At 42.9% G+C, this 7554-nt stretch overlaps 1 protein-coding gene across 1 annotated transcript in view; it reads right to left on the bottom strand.

The window, feature by feature from the left end:
- Window positions 1-5208: 5208 nt before the first annotated feature.
- Window positions 5209-7554, bottom strand: part of LOC137383711 (serine-rich adhesin for platelets-like) — a 65985-nt gene continuing 63639 nt past the window's right edge. The window contains exon 7 of the mRNA XM_068056892.1: window positions 5209-6726. The gene's annotated coding sequence lies outside the window, so the exon portion shown is untranslated. The remainder of the gene's footprint in view (window positions 6727-7554) is intronic.

The following is a 7554-nucleotide window of genomic DNA, read 5'->3' as shown; positions in this document are numbered from 1 at the left end:
ACACTCAGACTTTTGCGTTTTGTGTCAGTGCGCCATTTTCCCACACCCTCTTGGCAGCGGACGCCTTTCCCATACACTTGTTGATTTCTGCACCGAGAGACAGGTTACTGGTAATAGTTGAGCCTAGCTGGGTGAACTCTTGAACCACTTCGAGCGTGGTTGCCGATATTGATGGATGGAACATTTCTGACGTCCTAGCCCATGATGTTCGGGTCACCCATTGAAGACAGAGATGAGGAGGGTTGCGAGTCTTTGGAACTCTCTTCCTCAAATGGCAGTGGAAGCAGAGGCTTTAAATATTTTTAAGGCAGAGTTAGATAGATTCTTGATAAGGGGATGAAAGGTTATCAGGGGTAGGCGGGACATGGAGTCAGGGTTACAATCAGATCAGCTATGATCTAACTAAATAGCGGAGCAGGCTCGAGGGGCCGAATGGCCTACTCCTGCTCCTAATGCACATGTCCATGTCTCCCTTTCCTTCTTTTAAAGGCAGTTTCCTCTCCAGCATTCTGCTCCGACCAACATCCTCACCCTATCCTTATCCGTGTGATTAATGTCCGATGTGAAAGCTTTTCAAATTTTATATCTTTATTAAACTGCAACTGGTTAGTTAAGTATGCCTGTACCTTACTGAATCAATACACCTGTCCCTTAACAAGCTGTGCATTTGCAAGTAGTCCCAGACTGGATACTTTTAAAATCAGTTTTAAGATTTCCCAACATTGTTACAATTCTGGTTCATGGTTTGTATTAATATTTTACAGGTCACTGTTAGTTTTGGGAAATTAAATGTGTACTTATAAGAATTTCAAAAGGTTGCAAACCACCCAAGATTTAAAGTGCAAAAATCTCTCCATGAATGCGACAGAGACAGTTGAAGGTGAAAGATATAACCCCACAGATGGCCTCATTTAGTTGGGCAGTTGGAATCAATTGTTTGCAATATCATTTATTCATGTGGGTATCAGGAAACAAATAGGAGTTTTGGAGTTAGAAATAATTAGTTTCAATTGCTATCTGGGACATCCTATATGTACCATTTTGTTATGGAGATAGATGTTGCTAGGGAGATATCTTTTGGGTCAGTTTTTTTTTAAGTGCTTGCTGAGGCAGGTCAGTTGGAGTTTGGAAAGCTGTAGACTTGGAAAGCAGTTGGACTCAAGAGCAGAAAGGCTATCGGGAACCAGGGGTAGTTCTGTTTTGAGGCAGGCCCATGTTCAAGCTGGAAGGTTCAGATGCAGGAGGTAATCTGATACCTCAGAAGGCAGCTGAGAAACTAAGGAAATCAAAGTGAATTCCTAAGAGCTGTGGTACACTTTGGATTGGTCCCAGGAGAAGTGAACAAACCGCCAAGATCCTGTAATGTATAGGGAAAATTCTTGGGGTGGAAGCAAGAGTAAAATAGGGTTTTCTGTTGAGCTTTAAAGTTTAAAGTATTTATCTTCATATTCTGTTAAGATTTTAAGTTTAAAAAATGTTTCCAAATTGTGATGGTGTTAGTAGTGTTTTGCTTTAACGGTCAAGTTTTTGTTTAAAATGTGAAATCTTGTGGCGTAATTCAGTAATAACTTCCAAAAAAAAAGTCAAATTCCCAGATCATAACCTCATGCTAAATAGGTTTCCAAGTGAGTCTCTCGACCCTTTAAGTTTTGCCTCCCACTTTTCAATCTTTAGGGGCATCTCCTCAATTTAAGTCGGTTTTAAATGCATCAATTAAAGCGATGCTAAATTCCAGCCACATCCATTTAGATTGGCGCATGTTATCTAAACTAATACCTTGAATTTAAGTTACACCACTGCTTCCTGCCAGTGGCCTCTAGAGGAAGTCACATATGGGTTTCCTGGGTTTGTGTATTTGGATCCCAATTGGTGTAAAATTGATGTAAGCAGATGAACTACCTGTAATTTGCATAGCCTTTAAACTCCCAGTTCAGCCTGCTTTCTTTAGCAGCAGTCTGGGAAGCAAATAGGTACGAGAGCAACCGTACAGAGCTCTTTTACTACGCTCTCTGGTAATTTATGCAAGTCTTTGCAATTTTTATTACACTTGTGCAGCATTATGGCTCAACAGATACCTGGATCCAGAGGCAGCAATGCTCAAGACCAAGCCACAGATGAATGCACTTCACTCACCCAGACCTTTGAGTCTTCCAGGACAACCTAGAAAATAGGAGTAGGCCATTCAGCCCTTCGAGCCTGCTCCGCCATTCATTATGATCACGGCTGCTCATCCAACCTGTTCCAGCTTTCCCCCCCCATATCATTTGATCCCTTTCGCCCCAAGAGCTATATCTAACTCCTTCTTGAAAAGATACAATGTTTTGGCCTTAACTGCTTTCTGTGGTAGCGAATTCCACAGACTCACCACTCTCTGGGTGAAGAATTTTCTCATCTCAGTCCTGAAAGGTTTACCCCATATCCTTAAGACTATGACCCCTGGTTCTGGACTCCACCATCGGGAACACCCTTCCTGCATCTACCCTGTCAAGTCCTGTAGAATTTTATAGGTTTCTATGAGATCCCCCCTCACTCTTCTGAACTCCAGCAAATATAATCCTTACCGACTCAATCTCTCCTCATAAGTCAGTCCCGCCATCCCATAATCAGTCTGGTAAACCTTCGCTGCACTCCCTCTATAGCAAGAACATCCTTCCTCAGATAAGGAGACCAAAACTGCATACAATATTCCAGGTGTGGCCTCACCAAGGCCCTGTATAATTGTAGCAAGATATCCCTGCTCCTGTACTCTAATTTTCTCACTATGAAGGCCAACATACCATTTGCCTTTACCACCTGTTGCGCCTGCATGCTTACCTTCAGGGACTGGTGTACGAGAACACCCAGGTCTCGTTGCATATTCCCCTCTCTGTTCGTAGCCATTCAGATAATAATCTGCCTTCCTGTTTTTGCTACCAAAGTGGATAACCTCACATTTATCCACATTATACTGCATCTGCTATGCATTTGCCCACTCACTTAACTTGTCCAAATCACCCTGAAACCTCTCTGCATCCTCCTCACAACGCACCCTCCCACCCAGTTTTGTGTCATCTGCAAATTTGGAGATATTACATTTAGTTCCCTCATCTAAATCATTTATATTGTGAATAGCTGGGGTCCTAGCACCGATCCCTGCCGAACCCCACTTGGCACTAACTGCCATTTGGAAAAAGACCCGTTTATTCCTACTCTGTTTCCTGTCTGCCAACCAATTTTCTATCCATCGCAATACACTACCCCCAATCCTATGCGCTTTAATTTTATATGCTAATCTCTTATGTGGGACTTTGTCAAAAAGCCTTCTGAAAGTCCAAATAAACCACATCCACTTGCTCCCTCTCATCAACTCTACTAGTTACATCCTCGAAGAATTCTAGAAGATTTGTCAAGCATGATTTCCCTTTCGTAAATCCTTGCTGTCAGATTCTACCACTGTTCTCCAAGTGCTCTGCTATAAAATCTTTTATATTGGACTCTAGAATTTTCCCCACTACTGACGTCAGGCTGACTGGTCTATAATTCTCTCTACCTCCCTTTTTAAATAGTGGGGTTACCTTAGCTACCCTCAATCCCTTGCTCCTCCTTTGTTGAATTCTAAACTGCTCCCAATCCTCAGGTCTGTTGTTTTTTTCTGGCGAATTTGTATGCCTCTTCCTTGGATCTGATGCTATCTCTAATTTCCCTTGTAAACCATGATTTGGCTACCTTTCCCGTTTTACTTTTGCACCAGGACACTGAAGACAGGACAGACTCTTGGGTCTTGGTGCTGCAGCACCCAGAATCATCAGTTGTGCTACTTGGAGGTTTGGTGGCACTGGCTGCCAACTCTCACTCCCAGGACTGCAGAACAGTGCTGCAAAGAGTTGCACATTTTCAGCAGAGCAGGCAAGGTACCACACGGCACACCTCTTTTCTTACCTGATACTCCAGGCACCAGCACACACTTCATTCTCTTAAAACAGCACTTGCACAACTAACCCTGTACAATACTCTCTGATTTAGGGGGAACTCCAACTCAGTATCTTTCACTATAGCCACACACATCCTCTAACAATTATTACATACATAGCTTTAAAATTCTGCCCTGCACTTAGTCACATACACCAGCACTCACTTAGGTTCTCCCATCTCACTTGGCATGTTAGCCTTACCCTCATTAACTCTCACTGTAGGGAAAATAACACACTATGCCTACAACAGGTAGGGCACCCAAGGGGGATTCCCCATTCGTAATTACCTTGAAGGGCTTCAAGAATGCCATGGAGCTCGTAGGGAGGCACTCAATTCTTGCTGTGGGAGATGGTGAGGTGACTGACTGAGCACCTGTACTGCCACCAGGCATCCACAATCTTCCACCCCTTTGTTTCCTTAAACCCAATGGGGTGATGCTCATTCAGTCTTGGCTTCTACCCTCCTCTCATGTAAATTTCTACATGCAATGGGCAAAAGGAGGAAGCTGGTGTAGAGGTTGACGAGGATCAAGGCACCCTGGAGTTGCAGCTGGACAATACTGCTGTCTCAGCACAGCAGCACATGTCAGGTCTCCAGTTGGCCCCTCACTGCACTATCTGTATCTGAGAAAAGCAAATGCGGCCAGCAGTCAGCAGAACTGCATGAACATTTTTTATAAGATTGTTTCCTACCTGCAGAAATCTGTATTCACAGCCCTCCAGACACATGCGTCAGGAATACCTCAGCTTATCCTGAGTCTGTCTGTGTAACATACCCCAAGTGCAGCAGTAGTGCAAACCTGGAAAATGGAGCTGCTTTGCCAGACTCTCATATAAGCAAATGAAGCTAGTGGAGACTCTGAGCGGATAGTGTGAAGGCTAAAATGGTGCGAGGACTCCGGGGAAGTGCATTAAAAGTGTCCAAGCGGCAGAAACAGCTTCCACCTGAATTTCCTCCATCGTTCCTACACAATAAGTTTGCTGGAAATGAGATGAGCTAGCTCAGCACAAAGCAGGGAGAAAAGCTGCAACCTTCCTCTTTGGTGTGGCTTACTAACACCCTGTATTCAACATTCAGTCACTGTGCTAACTGCAGGTAGTAGGCAGATTTCTGAAATTCTGCTTTAAACTAACTGGCCAAAGCCAAGAAAATAATTCTACCAATTATAAGCAATCCTGAAACAGAAGATCATCCAGGTGATTCACACTTTACTTCCACAGTTAGAGTGAAAGAAAAACAAAGAGCAGACTGGGAACATATTTCTTAAAAGATGTATTTATTTTCTTCACATTTTTTCCTTCATTGGCTGCTCCAACATCACCATTGACCCCAGCCTCTGGGGGGGGGGTGGGGGGGAGAAGGTGGGGGCTGGCGTAAAAGATATTGGATATTCTAGGTGTGACATGCCTACAATTTTCTGCCATATAGGCAGAAAATCCCAGGAGGCATGTAGCCAAATTTTTAATGAGTATCAAGTCAATGATACTCCTGATACTCCTTGCCGGTTTGTAAACTCAATTCCTCCCACTCACGGTGAGCTTCTGCACTGATCAGGATCTGACAGCAGTCCAGTAGTGTTGACCCAGTGTGGTTGGGTGAATTGCAGACTTCCCCATTAATGCAACTCAAGCTGGTTGGACTGGTTGGTTAGTTTTTTTGGAACCACTCACTTTCCCATAGTGCAATCAACTGTGAACCAAACACACCAAACAGACCTGACTGAGCCCTCAACTCCCAGTCAATATCAGATCACTGATCGTGTAAAAAGCCAATGAGCAACAGAACAAATTCAGGCTGGCAGTAATGAGCACTGACGAATAGTCACAGGGCAACTGAGGTAATACGGAATAAATAGTGCTGTAAGAAGATAGCTGCTAGCTGTGCCAGCAGAATTTGTTGTTAAAACTTTTTGCCACCATCAAAGCAGTTGTTAAATTGTACTTTTGAAATGTTGAAACTTAAACTTGAGCACCAGAATCAGCTGGAGCATATTGGAACTGCCTATGACACTGCAACGAGTCAGGAGTTGGAGTTTTGGGGTGGATGGTGGAGCGGAAAAAAGAGTTGCAGCTTGGCAGCACCTTGCAGCTTCCATGATGCTCATGTTTAACCTTTTGGAAGTTACTCCATTTAACAAAGATATTGATGGCACAATTTTATTACTTTTATCAGAAGTTAAAATTGAAATTAGAAAAAAAAAAAATCACACGTCTGGGTCAAAAAATCATGCTCATCACTGTGGATTACAAAAATGGTGCAATTTTTCACTGCAAGTCTCACAAATAATGGGAGATAATATAGAAAAGGAAACAAGATACAGCATGTGCTTCACTTGTGGTGCTGCAAAGTGCTACTCAGCTAACTCAAGCATATTAACAGGTCTCAAACTAAATTCCCCAACACTTGGCTTTTCAATTTGAAATCGAACAAAATCCTACAACAGAAGCTACCAAAAGAGAGATCTTTGGCTGAGGCTGGTGCGATAATCTTCATGTGGTATGCAGTCACATGCTTGACGGAGGTTAAGACTGTTCAAAGATGCATCAAATAAAACATATTTATCATCCTAGCAAGCACTTTAAAAATGCATGTTCTTGTTTTCAATTGTAATATTTTCAATTAAAATAGAAAGGTGACCCAAATTCAGCAATAGCTATGAAGTTCAGGGATAACTAAGCAAGACAGCAACTTCGGCCTTTTCAGAACCCTCAAAGATCGAAGTTCACTTGAAGTTCACTCGAAGTTGAAGCAGCAGCATGAAAGCCACCTTGTCACCTAAAGGGAGAAAGCAGACTGATGATTAGTGTTACTGTGTTCGAGCTCCTTCGTCATACACCACTCACTATTATACTGACCAGGGTGACCTGGTCACAGGCCCAAATAGCTCCTTACATTTTCAGATCCAACCCAATAGATGGTCAAATCCTAATATTTGTATATTTATCAGTAGCAGCCAAACATACAATCCACCCAATGACACACTGAGTAAAGGCACTTCCTCCTGTAGTGTTAACCCATACCGACGACAAGCGAACATGTTTGGCTACAGTTTCTGCAGATTCAGTTAATTTTAGCTAATTGGGTCAGCTGTGGCTCAGTGGGTAACACACTTACCTCAGTCAGAAGATTGTGGGTCCAAACCCCATTCCAGCGATTGGAGCACAAAATCTTGGCTGACACTCCAATACAATACTGAAGGAGTGCTGCACGGTTAGAGGTGATGTATTTCAGAGGAGTCCTTACTGTCTGTCCCCTCGGGTGAAAATAAAAGATTCCATTGCACTTTTCGAAGATGACATGGGAGTTCTCTCCAGTGTCCTGGTCAACATTTATCCCTCAACCAATGTCACTAAACAGATTATATGGTCATTATCTCATTGCCATTTGTGGGACCTTGCTATGCACAAATTAGCTGCCGGGTTTCCTACATCACAACAGTGACACTTCAATAAGTACGTTCGGAGGTCATGAAAGACACCATATAATTGAAAGTCTTTCCTTTTTTCAACCAGGACAGCAATGGGGGTGTGATATAACAAGCCTCAGCCTCAAGTAATAACCAAGGAAGTTTAAAAACGTTTGTTAGAGTGGATAAATTCTTTC

Source organism: Heterodontus francisci, chromosome 24 (genome assembly GCF_036365525.1).
Source record: "Heterodontus francisci isolate sHetFra1 chromosome 24, sHetFra1.hap1, whole genome shotgun sequence".
Taxonomy (NCBI): Eukaryota; Metazoa; Chordata; class Chondrichthyes; order Heterodontiformes; family Heterodontidae; genus Heterodontus; species Heterodontus francisci.
The sequence above is the reverse complement of the archived record's forward strand: the minus strand, read 5'-3'. Positions and strand labels throughout refer to the sequence as shown.